The 13,737-nt window shown below is 38.2% G+C and overlaps 1 long non-coding RNA gene across 1 annotated transcript; it reads right to left on the minus strand.

Moving 5' to 3' along the window:
- Positions 1–282: 282 nt before the first annotated feature.
- Positions 283–8,596, minus strand: CLLU1-AS1 (CLLU1 antisense RNA 1). The gene is made up of 4 exons (XR_006690579.2): positions 8,543–8,596; positions 2,898–2,987; positions 1,345–1,519; positions 283–804 (listed from the first exon to the last, which is right to left on the minus strand). It is a non-coding gene; the product is annotated as a CLLU1 antisense RNA 1 (long non-coding RNA).
- Positions 8,597–13,737: the final 5,141 nt, after the last annotated feature.

Genomic DNA, 13,737 nt, shown 5'->3' on the forward strand with positions numbered 1-13,737 from the left:
ACAAACTAGTCACTCAATAATGATTGATTGGCCAATGGAGGGTCATTATCTAATGCACTACAATCTTTTATGCAAGGGGCCCACAGGAATCAGTATGATCCCATAGGAATCCTTTTCTTTTCCTTTGAGAAAGAAACAGATAGTGGCTTGTATTAGATTTCCTGTGTGTGTTGTGAGGGGGAAAGATATAAAAAGAAACTTGATCAGAGCATAAATGTGAGCCCATGGGATAGGAAAGAATGACGGAATAAAGGAGGAAAACATAGATTATAGACAGGAAAATCAAACCTATTAAAACTCATATTTTTCGAATACTAGACATGTACATTCATTTGAACAAAAGGATGCTGTAAAGCAAGATTTCTCTGTTCTTCCCAGCACTAGCATGCCCAAACTACCTTAGGAAATGAATAGCAGAGTCAAAAGCACCTGAAATTTAAAACAAAAACCAATTTACATTTTATTTAAGAAAAGCAAACAGATGGGACTGCTAATAATGTCAAAGTCTAGTTTACAAAGAGAAAAACAAATCTGGAACCTTAAGTCAAATGAGTTCAAAATAAAAAGCAAACCAATAAACAGAAACCAACATAGACAGAAGTTCCTACCATCTCCCTCAGCCTGTGAAATTCTAGAACTTCTCTTTCCTTCTCCCCTTCTTCTTCTCTCACCTGGAAGATGAGCAGAGTGAACCCTCAGGGGTTGTCAGTTCCCCAGATGGCACCACATTCATAAACCACAAACTCCAGGAGAATGTAGGAAGCTTAGCCAAGGCCAAAGTTCTCTTTGGATCTTCCATATGGGCTTCAAGACAAAAGAAAAAAAAAAGTTTGCTTGAGAATATCTTCATATCTATTAGTTTGAACCATGCAAAATTATAGTTTTTATAGGTAAAATGAGTGTATATTGGCAATTTCAAATGATTGACCCTAATACATTATGCTTTGGGGTATAGAAATATTCAGATCTTAAATATACACAGTTAAATACAAAATCAGGTATATTCCTGTTTCCATAATTAAAGCAAAGAGTGTTTCCTTTGGTCACTACTCCCTCTGACAAGAGGTGTGAACCAAATTCAGAGGCCGGAAAGGTCCAGGTCTGGGTCATTTCTCCATGCCTCACTTGTCCAGCTGTCTTGGTCGGTCATCGTGTTAAGCTGTCTCATAAAACATTTGCTATGGCTTGACTTTCTCCTGATAGGGTGGCTTTCCATCCTTGGCACTTCATTGGCCTTCTTGGTATGCTTTATGCACTGGTTCTTGTTTCCAAATTGGCATTATTATTGTTATGATTCCTGCTGCTTTCCCACATTTCCCGTCTTTCTTCTGATCTCTCTCTCGCCTGTACATTTCTTACATTTTCTCCTGTGCTTCCTTCTTCCCATAATCATTGCCCAAGCGTGTCTTCTTTCTTCTCCTTGGCACATTTCCTTTGTCCACTCTCACATATGCAGAGATGGCTCTTGGTTTTCCTTGTGAAATCTCATAGTTTGGAGGTAAACTTGTTAGCAAGGCCACTAAGAGAACAAAAGGGAAACAAACGGGAAACCAAGTCACTATCTCTCTCATTTCCTGGTTTCTAGAAATAAGACCCAAAGAACTCACTGTCTCAGCACTTTCAGCTCAGGCCACACTAGGGTGATCAAACTGAGCTTCTGAGTGCTGATCAAAACCTATAAAACCAAGTAGACCATCTACAAATCTTCACTGTTAATACCATAAAGAATGAAAAGGTCACTAATTGGTAAGACTATATGTGTGATAATTAAATTTAGGTATCAACCTGGCTAGGTTAAAGGATGACCAGGTACCTGGTAAAACATTATTCTGGGTGTGTCTATAAGAGTGTTTTGGGAAGAGATTAGCATTTGAATTGGTGAACTTAGTAAAGCAGATGGCTCTCACCAATAAGGGCAGGCATCATCTAATCTGTCGAAGGCCTGAATAAAACAAAAAGGTAGAGGAAAGGAAAATTTGCTTCTTCTCTTCTTGGTCTAGCATATCATCTTCTCCTGCCCTTGGATATTAGTGCTTCTGGTTAGTGGGCCTTCAGACTTAAACCAGGATTTACCCCTTTGGCTTCCCTGGTTCTCAGTTCTTTGGACTTGGACTGAATTACACTGCCAGCTTTCCTGGTTCTCCAGCTTGCAGATGGCAGATCATGGGACTTCTTGGCCTCCATAATTGTGTGAGCCAATTTCCATTTAATTTACATATCCAGTCATGCATTGCTTAACAATGGAGATATGTTTCTGAGAAATGCATTGTTGAGTGATTTCATCATTGTGCAAACATCATAGAGTGTAATTACACAAACCTAGACAGCATAGACTACTATACACCTAGGCTACATAGTGTAGTCTGTAACATAATGATAAGTATGTATATATCTAACCATATCTAAATGTAGAAAAGGTACAGTAAAAATATGGTATAATCTTATGAGATCACCATCATATATGCAATCCTTTGTAGACTGAAATGCCATTGTGTAGTACATAGTTGTATGTGCACGCACACACACACACACATACATACACACACATCCTATTGGTTCTTTTTGTCAGAAGAGCCCTAAAACAATATGTTATACATTTATATTGACTCTGTTTCAAAATTTATGGTTTTGGTGAAACATATGTGGAGATGGGGTATAGGCATCTGAACTGGGATAGTGTCCTGCTAAAGAATGGATGGGAGGCATCATTTGGGACAAACCCAGGATATCAGCTTATAGGTATCAAGAGCTCAACAAGAGCACTTTATGGCAAAACCCCCCACAAGATCTCTCAGAAGTTGTGAAAAATGTTTCTGCTAAAAGTTTCTTTATGACAGATGATGTTTATGGATAAAATAGGGATTAGCAGGATTCTTTAAATACTTTCAAACACTGACTTTCATTTCTACCAGGCAGTGGGGCCCCAAGTGCAGGGCCGTGGGAAGTGCTAGTCTGAGAGATATTAGGCTGCACTGTCTGTAGAGAATCTGAAAAAATAATAGAGTCAACTGAAATGTAGTTTGGTATCATTATTGCCATGCATCATAATTCTAAATCATACTAGTGGTCAAATACTCTGCCCTGAAAAAAACCTTTTCTTGGTTTGCATTCTAAATAATTGTTGTGGTCACCACTGAGCTTTCAAATATATAAATAGTTTAAAGTTTGCACATTTTTATTATCTGTTCCTTAACAAACATTGAAACTGACATGAAAATTATTATGGGAAACATCCAGGTATACAGTCCCTGACTCGTAAGGACTCAGGTAAATACTTAGGGTAGTTCATGGCCCTAGTCTCTGGGGTACCACATGTTTCTTCTTCAAATCACAGATTCAAAATCAAGAATGATAACACAGTGATTGTAGAGACAAAATAACTGAACCAAAATTTCTTGCTTCTGTCATTCTGTTGAAACACTTAGAGTTTTTACTAGTGCTTCAAATTCTGAACAGTAAAACAGAGTGTGAATGTCATGTTGGAATATTTTTGGCTTTTTAGACACAAATTTTAAGTATGTGAAATATTTTTACAAGACTAAGTAACATCATTGAAATTACAGCTTTCTTCTTTTTAAAACTGGTATTTGTTTTAAAACGGAAGAGTAAATCAAGAAAAATATAATTGTTACTGATTATTACAAGGTTATTACTGAAAAAGAAATGTATGGAATAGAGGAGGAAGGGGTTAACACACGATCTGGCCTGGGTGTTGAACATACCAATAAGCCACTGCTTCCAGGGAATGCCTAAGACAGAGCTGGCTCGGCGTGTTGGGTCACGGCATGTAAGGAAACTGCTGGGCTACATGCCACCATCCTCAGTTGTCCAGATAAATAACCCCATAGCCCCTGGGGAAATAATAATCTTTAATTATGATATAGCTGACACCATTCAAAGCACTACACTAAGTCCTTTATGTGAATTAACTTTCATCAAATTTATTTTTCACAAATAACCCAAATATGTATACCATTATTATCCTACTTTACAGAAGGAGAAACTGAGCTCCTAAAGTTAAATACCTAACCCAAGTTAAGACTGCTAGTCACCCTAGGCTATTAACTCAGGCAGTCTAACTCAGGTATGATAGCATTATGCTGCTGTCTCCAGCTTTGACTATGCCTGAATTATAGCATCATACATCTAACTAAAAAGCTAAAGGAATTAAAATGAGCCATAGGACTCAATTTAATAAAAGGAGAGAAAATATTGGGGTTAAGTGATAATGCAGAGTTTTAAATATTTTTGTGAAAGGGCCAGAGATTATTACCAGTGTGACAAAAAAATTAAAAGGTTGGGGGAAGAAGAAAAAAAAAGAGGGAGGTCTGAGAAACAGAAATATCAGAGGAAGGAAATAAAGGAGGGTGAGACTAAATTCTCTTTTAGCATCCAGATTCCACAGATTCCACAAATCACATTTCTTTTTTTACCAACTAAGGAAAAATAACACTTGACCTAACATTTCATTGCAGTTGGCTAAAGGATGCTAGAAAAACTGTATTTCAGTGGTTTGCTCTAACTTCTTCAGGAATAAAGAAAAGTGACAAAAAGATCAGAGAAGAGAAGAAAGGAAACTATCAGAAAAATACAGAATTGGAGTAGGATATGACATATTTGGGTTTAAGGTAAAATTTTACATTGTAATCTTAAGTATCTTGATACTTCATTTTGGTCCCTGGAACAGCAGCATCAGAATCTGCTGAGGGCTTGTTAAAAAGGCAGAATCTCAGGTCCTACCGCAGACTCACTGAATCAGAATCTATGTACTGACAAGAGGCCCCGGGATTCATATGCACAGTAGAGCTGGAGAAGTTGCGTTGTAGCCTGTGATTGTTTTCTGTAACTTAGTATTTCTGAGTTTTCCCAAGGAAGAAAACCCAGGCCTCAGCTTCTGACAGACTTGTGTTTCTCCTTTACTTACTAGCTGCATGACTCCTGAGCAAGGAAATCAATCTTTATGTGCCTCAGTTTCCTCATCTATAAACTGGGGACTATAATCATCATCTCCCAGACTTGTTTTGAGGATGCTCAATAAATGCTCCTTTCATTCCTCCATTTACAAACTTGCCGCAGACAATTCTGCTAGCAGCCTTTGTGCTATTATCTGTTTTCTAAACTTAGTAATTGAGTGTTATCTGGAGACTAAACTCTGAAATAAATAAGCTGATTATTTATTTATTTTCTCAAAACAACAGAATATGATTTAGCAAATTACCTCTTAAGATATTATTTTGCACTTCTATATTCTCCTACCCTGAGTTGATGTGTGAGCAATATGTCACTTCCGCAAAGCCAGGTATATATACATTACGGACAGGTAAGTAAAAACATATTATTTATTCTAGGTTTTTGTCCAAGAGTTTTAAATTTCAACTGTTGTGCATGTGTTGGTAACGTAAAACAAATTCAGTATGGTAGTATTCAGTACAGTATTTAAGCCCCTGTACTTAAACATATTTCTTGTACCAGTGAAGTTACGTGAAAACAAAATTTGTGTGATATATTGTAGATGAAAGTAAATTAGTCTTTATGTTCCCCACAAATTGAAATGCATTTCAAAAACTCTGTGTTGTGTATGTGTGTGTGTGTGTGAGAGAGAGAGACAGAGAGAGTGTGTGTGTGTATGTGAGAGAGAGTGTGTGTGTGTGTGTATGTGAGAGAGAGAGAGAGAGAGACACTTTGGTTGCCTCCATAAGCTGGCTGCTATGATTAATAAGACCAAGTTTTCCAAAGAAAATGAGATCATATACAAAAGCCCTCTTTATGCCTATCTTTTATCAGGGGCAAAAAGGAAAGAGACAAAACAGCGTGAGATGATGAGACCAAGTGATGAAAATTCATTCACAATGATTACTTTCAAGAGTAATTTCTCTTGGGTAATTCAGCAGCCTGTTACTATGGCTCTCTGGAGTGATAGCTAATGTAAATGAAGCCACTAAAAGTGGATTATCCTGACAAGAATATACTCAACCAATAATGCAACAGAAATCCATTCAAAGCATTCGGGAAAAATTCAAAAGAATAAATATTCTTTTTTTTTTTTTAAGTTAATGACCTATGATCCATTTCTTCCCTAACAAGCAGCAAGCACTTAAAAATATCCAGCCAGGATGAAATGGAAACCCACCTGACTTGTTAATATTTTTGTTTGGTTCCAGGGACTCAGATTCTAAGCCAAATTCTTTGAGTGATCTTGGCAAACATCTCGAATTATTTTTGCCAACTTTTCTTTATCTTGGAAAAAAAAATATTTCATGAATGGGTGTCACGGGACCCAAAATTGATTAATTTTTAAAAACCTTTCTTGCAGATACGTATGACACCCTAAAAAATTTATCAGAAACAAAGTAAGTACTGTGTAGTGTGAAAAATTCTTAAAGGACATCCTCTTTTACAAACTCACAAAAACAGCCTTTGGAATACCCACATGAAGTAGCTGTTGTTTTTGCTTTCTATATACCTACATCTTGGCTATTATGAAAAGACTGGTTTTTGGCCAGGTGTGGTGGCTCATGCCTGTAACCCCAGCACTTTGGGAGGTCAAGGGGGGCAGATCATCTGAGATCAGGAGTTTGAAACCAGCCTTGTCAACATGGTGAAACCTAGTCTTTACTAAAAATAACAAAAGTTAGCCAGGCGTGGTGACAGGCGCCTGTAGTCCCAGCTACTCGGGAAGCTAAGGCAGGAGAGTCACTTGAACTCAGGAGTCAGAGGTTGCAGCGAGCTGAGATCATGCTACTGCACTCCAGCCTTGCGACAGAGCAAGATTCTATCTCAAAAAAAAAAAAAAAAGAAAAAAAAAAGACTGTTTTTTCCAACAGCTATTCCCACCCCTCTGCATGGAAATATTCACCCAATCAATTGTTTTCCTAGTTTGGGTAAAGGCCTTCTGGGCAGGACTGGAGTGGGACACACAGAGGAGCAGCTGCAAACTATGTTTAGAAGCATGTCTGGGAAATGTCATGCCAGAAAAGACATATTCAAAGGTAGGCTTTGCATGAACGGAAAAGGAGGGTAATTCTATGTAGAGCAGAGCCTCTTATTTGGAGTGAGAGAAGCAGAAGTGGGGAAGCCATGGGAATTATGCTTTTCATTAGCCAAATTTGCAGGTAGGAGGATTGGCTAAGAAAAGGGAAGTCATCTTGGCTGAGGCTCATGAAACCAGGTGTAAAGAAAGCGGACTAGATCAATTTCATCCATTACAGGAAGAGGAGCCGTGAGAGATAATCCAGAAATTGTTGGGATTTGATGGTAGACGGTATTTTGGGACTATTCCATTTGAAATGAGAAGGCACCTGACATTCTTTGAATTCCTTTCAAGCAAAAGATTAAACTTACCCATGAGTTGACTCAGAAAAACATAAAAAGTATTGTTGCTCTGCTCAAAGTTTTATCTAACTCATTCTCACTTCTTATTTCATGATGAAATGACATAAAAGAGGTGTTTTTTGTTTGTTTGTTTGTTTGTTTTCTGGACCCAAGGCAAGGCAGCTACCTGGTCAGAGCTGTTTTATTTGTCTATGCTGTGGGGAGAAAATGGTTAACTGACTATGGAAGGCAGCCATTAAGATGTTCCCATGTGAGTGAACTTTCCAGGGTTCCCAGCTTCTGCATCCTTCCCCGTCCCTCATTTCCATTGTTGGTGATGACAAGGTCTCTCCCATCAGCCTCATGGAGTTCTCTCTCATTTATTAAAATTTGCTTTCAGGAAAAATTTTGAAAATGTGCCGATAATGCCTGATTGGCCCTTTATCCTAAAGACTTAAACTGGAGGAAGGAAGCTAAACTGAGAAATTTTGCAAATCATTGAGCCAAAAATGTATTAATATCAAGATCTATCATTTATTGACTAGTATGTGGCAGGCAGTGCCCTTTTATTTAGGCAGGGAGGGTTGGTTGGGGGGAGTGGGGTTCACACCTCCTAAAGAGGTGCTATCTTCTCCTATATAAATCATTAAGTCAAGAGAATAAGAAGTTGTCTTTGGTTGGTTGTATTCAGGACATTAGAGTATGCAGTAGAAGATCCCAAGAGATCTTCAGATCATTTTAGGGTAAGAAATGCCAATACCGCCGGGCACGGTGGCTCATGCCTGTAATATCAGCACTTTGGGAGGCTGAGGCGGGTGGCTCATGAGGTCAGGAGATCGAGACCATCCTGGCTAACATGGTGAAACCCCGTCTGTACTAAAAATACAAAAAATTAGCCTGGCGTGGTGGCGGGTGCCTATAGTCCCAGCTACTCGGGAGGCTGAGGCAGGAGAATGGCGTGAACCCGGGAGGCAGAGCTTGCAGTGAGCCAAGATAGTGTCACTGCACTCCAGCCTGGGGGACAGAGTGAGACTCCATCAAAAAAAAAAAAAAAAAAAAAAAAAAAAAGCCAATACCAGTAGAAATAGAGCCAAATCACAAACATAAGCTAAACAAATGTTGGCAGTGTAGCCTGGTGGTTAAGAGAGCAGACTCTTAACTAGAACCCTGCATTCCATGTCCTCACTCCAGACCCTCACTGTGGGTTTCTAATTTAACCCCTGTTGCTTACCAGTGGCAGTCTTAAGGCATTCCTTAAGTTGGTTGTGTCTCAATTTGTTCATCTGTGAAGGGATACGATGACAGTAGTGTCTACTTTATAGGATTACTGTGAGCATTAAATGAGTTAATAATGTATTTGTAAAGTGCTTAAAATGCTGCTCCAAAAGAGTTTGTTAAACACTTAAGAACTGATTTACTTGCATGTAGACTGACAGTTCTCAATAACTGGAAATGACCAAGCATAGGCCCTGGAATATAAGCAGATCTCCATGAAGGCAAAAATGTTAATTTCTTTTGTTCAGTCCTGTGCCCAGATCAATACCTAGTGATCACACTCAAGAGATATTGTTGAATGAATCAATGAACCTACCAAGGTAGTTACATAAAAGAGTTCTGCATGAGTAGAAATCTGGGCAAAGTGACCTCCAAGGAAATTTCCACTTTTAGATTCTGTGATTTCCTTAAGGAACTGAAAATTGGTGTGATACAATATAAAAAATGTGCCTATATGATTTGAGAAAAACTTATTTTCTTTCCCTCTTTTTTCCTTCCTTTCTTCCTTCCTTCATTCCCGCCTTCCTTTCTTCTTCTTTCTCTCTCTTTCTCTCTTTTTTTCATTCTTTCTTTTCTTTTTCTTTATTTCTTTCTTTCTGTCTTTCTTTCTCTTTCTTTTTCTTTCTTCCTTTCTTTTTTCCTTTTAAGAAGAACATGTCTGTTAGATGAATGCCTTTTTCTAGTTAAAAGGTTAAACAGGAAAGTGAAGCACAATTATCAAGGGTCTCCAGTCATCCCCACAAGTTCCTAATCATTATCTTCTTTTACAGTTTCATATCTCCAGGCTTTTCATTGGGTCAGGTTGGCATTTCACTGCCCTTTGTGTGTGTGACAAGTGAAAATAGGGAAAGAAAAGAAACTCAAGTGAAGAAAACCAGAATCTGTGCAGCAGATCCGAGATGTTTCAGCTGCTTCCCACGTACCTGCCTCATCAAGCCCCAGCATCCATCTCCTTGCTCATCTTACACCCCGTGTGCAGGACAGGCCCACTATTCGTTTATCAGAACAAAGCCTCTCCCACTATTCTGGTTCACCCTTCACTTAGCCAGATATACAAGAATATCTGCCCAGATGACCTGCCTCACCTGGGAGCTCAGAGGAGCTCAGATTCCATTACTATCACACCAATGACAGATCTCCCAGCAACAATCACAGAAAAGACTAACTGCCCCCAAAATCTCCCTTCCAAAACACAGTTCTCCTCATTCTCCCAAGAAACCGGAATGTGACTGCTCACTTCTCTAAGGACCTGAAAACAATTGGCCATTTCAGTTATTTAAATCAACTTTAAAAATTTCAACCCCCAAAATATTAAACCATTTTGGTTGGAATGATAAAATAACTAACTTGCTGACAGTTGCTTGGACTATTTGCAGAAATGGAAAAAAATACTTCTAATCAGGTCAAATCACTCTGCCTTTGGGATTCTAAATTTACTCATATTCTCAAAGAAATATATTCAGTCATAGTAGGGAAAATAGGATTATTCCTTTAGCTCAATAAGCAACCAGAAGTTATTTCTTCAAATCTTGACATTTAATCAATTAGAAATTGATTTTCTGGAAAACTGTTTCCTATGAAACTATCTCTGCCTGCAGGATTTTTCTTTTACAATCCAGACTATAGAAGGAAATTCGCAACCTGGACTTTCACCTCCATTGGTCAGAGTTTCACTGACCAATTCCCACCTCTGCCTTACACCTAACAGAAGTTTTTGCCTCTGTTTTCTCTTCACATACTCCAACAGTTACAAATGGTTGTTATTATTAGGCATCTTTTATTTTGTGACCCCTGATTATATGGTCCACTAAATTTTGACCTAATCACAAAAGATTGGTAAAATTTTTTAACATATTAATAATATTTTATGTGTCAATATCTTAGCATGTATCGATTAAGACAGAGGTCTTAACATTCTCTTTTTGAAAAAGAATATTAAGATTCAGAGATATTAAGAGATTCTCCCAGGATTACAGTTAGGTAACAGAGCTGGATTTTAGTCCAGGGCCATCTACAACTCTAACATATGTATACCCTTTTTATAACATGGCACGAATTCAGCGTAAAGGGGTCTTCAGTCATCTAAGTCAGGGGTCAGCAAACTTTTTCTAAAAAGGACTAAAAAGAATATTTCAGGCTTTGTGGACCCTGTGGTCTCTATCACAACTGTTCAAATCACCATGTAGTGTAAAAGGAGCTATAAACAATATAAACTAACCAATGTGATTATTTTATGGAATTTTAAAAAACTCTTTATTTACAAAAGCAGCTGGCAGGTCAGATCTCACTTATGGGTCATAGTTCTCTGACCTCTGACCTGATAAAATCTTATATTTGTGGACAACATTTAGACTGTGACCTGCTGCGTAAGAATGAGAAGCTCTGTCAACTGAAGATCAAGGCTGGAGCTATGAAAGCAAAGAGCTGCCTGGTGTTAATGATAAGAGGGATAGTTAAAGTTAGAAGATTCCAACTGTAAGAAGCACAGAGAATAACGACCATAGACTCCTGAACAAGAATGTCTGGATTTCTGGCTTGGGTACTCTGGTTGTATGGTCTTGGCCATGTTACCTAATCTCCCCAGGCCTCCTTTTTCTTATCATTAAATGAAGATAATAAAAGTATTTTCCTCAGAGAGCTGTAAGAATAAAATGAGCTAACACATGTCAAGTACATAGAATAGGGCCAAGCCTATATTAATTTATCAATAAATGCCAGATACATATTAGTTCTTTATGTTTTTATTCATTATCATAGAATGTTTATCTACAGATTGGCATTGTAAGGATGGAGTTAAAATTTTATATATATGAAGGGAAACTATTCCTGTTACTATTGATCTGCATCACATTACCCCGAATTTGATGGCTTAAAGTAACAACATTCATTTTGCAAACAAATTTAAAATTTGAGGAGGGCTTGTCTGGGAAGACTCGTCTCTGGTCTATGTGGTATCAGCAGGGGGAGGCTTGATGGACTGGCACATGTACTTCCAGAATGGCCCACTTGCATACCTGCCAAGTTGGTGGTGGCTTTTGGCTGGGAGCTAAGCTAGGGCTGAGTGCTAGAGTTCCTGGGAGGTTCCTTGTGGCCTGAGCTTCCTCACAGCAAGGCAGCTGCGGTGCAACAGTGAGCATTTCAAGAGAGAGCTAGAATGACACTGTATTACTGTGTAAGACCTAGCCTGGGAATTAATGTAGCATCACTTCCATCCCATTCTATTTTTTAAAAGTGACTTATTAAGGTCACCCTATATTCAAGGGGATAGGAATTAGACTTCATCTGTAATAAGAAAAGTGTTTTTAAAAATTGTAGACATGTTTAAAAATTCTGAAGTCCACTTACTGGTTACAAATTATTTATATATACATGCAAAATACACTCCTACACTCTCACCTTAGAAGACTCAGTAGCAGGTACAGATGAAGTCCTTCAGGTGAGATTTCTTATGTATTTATCCTCTCAATCTGAAGACTTGTAAACTAAGAGACAAGTTATTTGCAACCTACATACCCAATATTCAATGGTAAAATATATATAGGACAGCCACTATAGACACTCTTGTTTTAAATAGAGGAAAATCAGAGCACATGACAGTCATTGGCTCATAGTAACTCTGATATCCAGACAGCAAACACTGCAGGTCTCTTTGTAGGTCTCAGTCCTGCTGCCTGGATTCCCTACTGCTTCTTGGGTCTTCCCTCCAGGTGCTTCGTTCTTGGCCCTCTTTTCATTTAATACTATTTCTGTTCCTTTTAGCTCAAGCTGTCAAAATGTGTTTGTACAATTCTGTTTAAAATTCCGGGACTTCCTGTGATTCTTATTAGAGAATACTCCATTAGACAAAAATCTGTTTGACGTTAAGTCATTCTCTACCCGAGATCCCTGTAAGGCTGTGATGGGACTACATAACCTTAAGATTACTAGAAGATTTATTGTTTAACTGAGAGAATCTGCCTAGCATATGCTTAGATCCTTAGAGGAACTCTGTTTCAAAGGGCTTATGAGACATTACCTTATATCTTTCTAAGGTCCAAACAAAAGGTCTTTGGCTTTTGAATTTGATCTTTGAGCTGATATCTTTTCTTAATTTGAGAATCCTCTGCTCTATGGAGAGACTGAGAAAGAGAAATAGTTTTATATTTGAGTGTAACATCAATTAATATTAAACATCTTGGATCTTCAATAGATTATCTTAAAATTTTCCTGAAAATGTAACAGTTCCTGTTTTTAAAATTCATTCTCCCCACACACTTATTATATATGACTGAAAGAATCTCCCTGGCATTTTCAACATTCTGGTTGGAATTTTTCTTAGCCCAATCTACCAGTTTATTAGGTATATTTTGTATTTTCCATGTCACTGCAGGTGACAATCTTGCTAAACTTTCTGCCACTACATAACAAGGATTCCTTTCTCCAGTTTTCAGTAACAATCTACCAATAGCCTGCTCAAGGTCTACCAAGATTCTACTAAAAGTCTCTTTCAGCCCCTTCCAGCTTCTGTCCACCAACCAGTACCAGAAGCAATATCCATGTTTTAGATTTCATTATAGTGGCATCTAGTTTCGAGTTCTCAGAACCTGTTTTGATCACGTTTCACTGTTTCCAAAACATCCCAAAACAGTAGCTTAAGACAGTAACACTTATTTTGCTCACAGGCTGTACAGGAAGCATGGCTGGTAAGGTTTCAGGAAATATACAATCATGGTGGAAGGCAAACGATGTATGTCTTACATGGCGAGAGCAGGAGAAAGAGAAGGGGAAGGTGCCACACACTTTTTAAAAACCTAGATCTCATGAAAACTTACTCACTATCATGAGAATAGCAAAGAAGAAATCTGCCTCCATGGTCCAGTCACCTCCCACCAGACCCCTCCTCCCACACTGGGGATTACAATTCAACATGAGATTTGGGCAGGGACACAAATCCAGACCATATCAGTTGGCAAACCTTTTTTAAGAAAGTAATGACATCAACTCCTTGGGGATGTGGATTGGGAGAGAATATTGGAGAGGATCCAGGGAAAGTGAAGATATAAAGTTCTTTAAACATAAATAGATCTATCTTTTTAGGGAAGTAGAATATGTCATTTAGGATAGGGAAAGTTGAAGATGTTACTCTATTCAGCTTTAGGGAAACTCCAGGGT

The sequence above is a fragment of the Macaca fascicularis genome, chromosome 11 (assembly GCF_037993035.2).
Source record: "Macaca fascicularis isolate 582-1 chromosome 11, T2T-MFA8v1.1".
Lineage (NCBI taxonomy): Eukaryota > Metazoa > Chordata > Mammalia > Primates > Cercopithecidae > Macaca > Macaca fascicularis.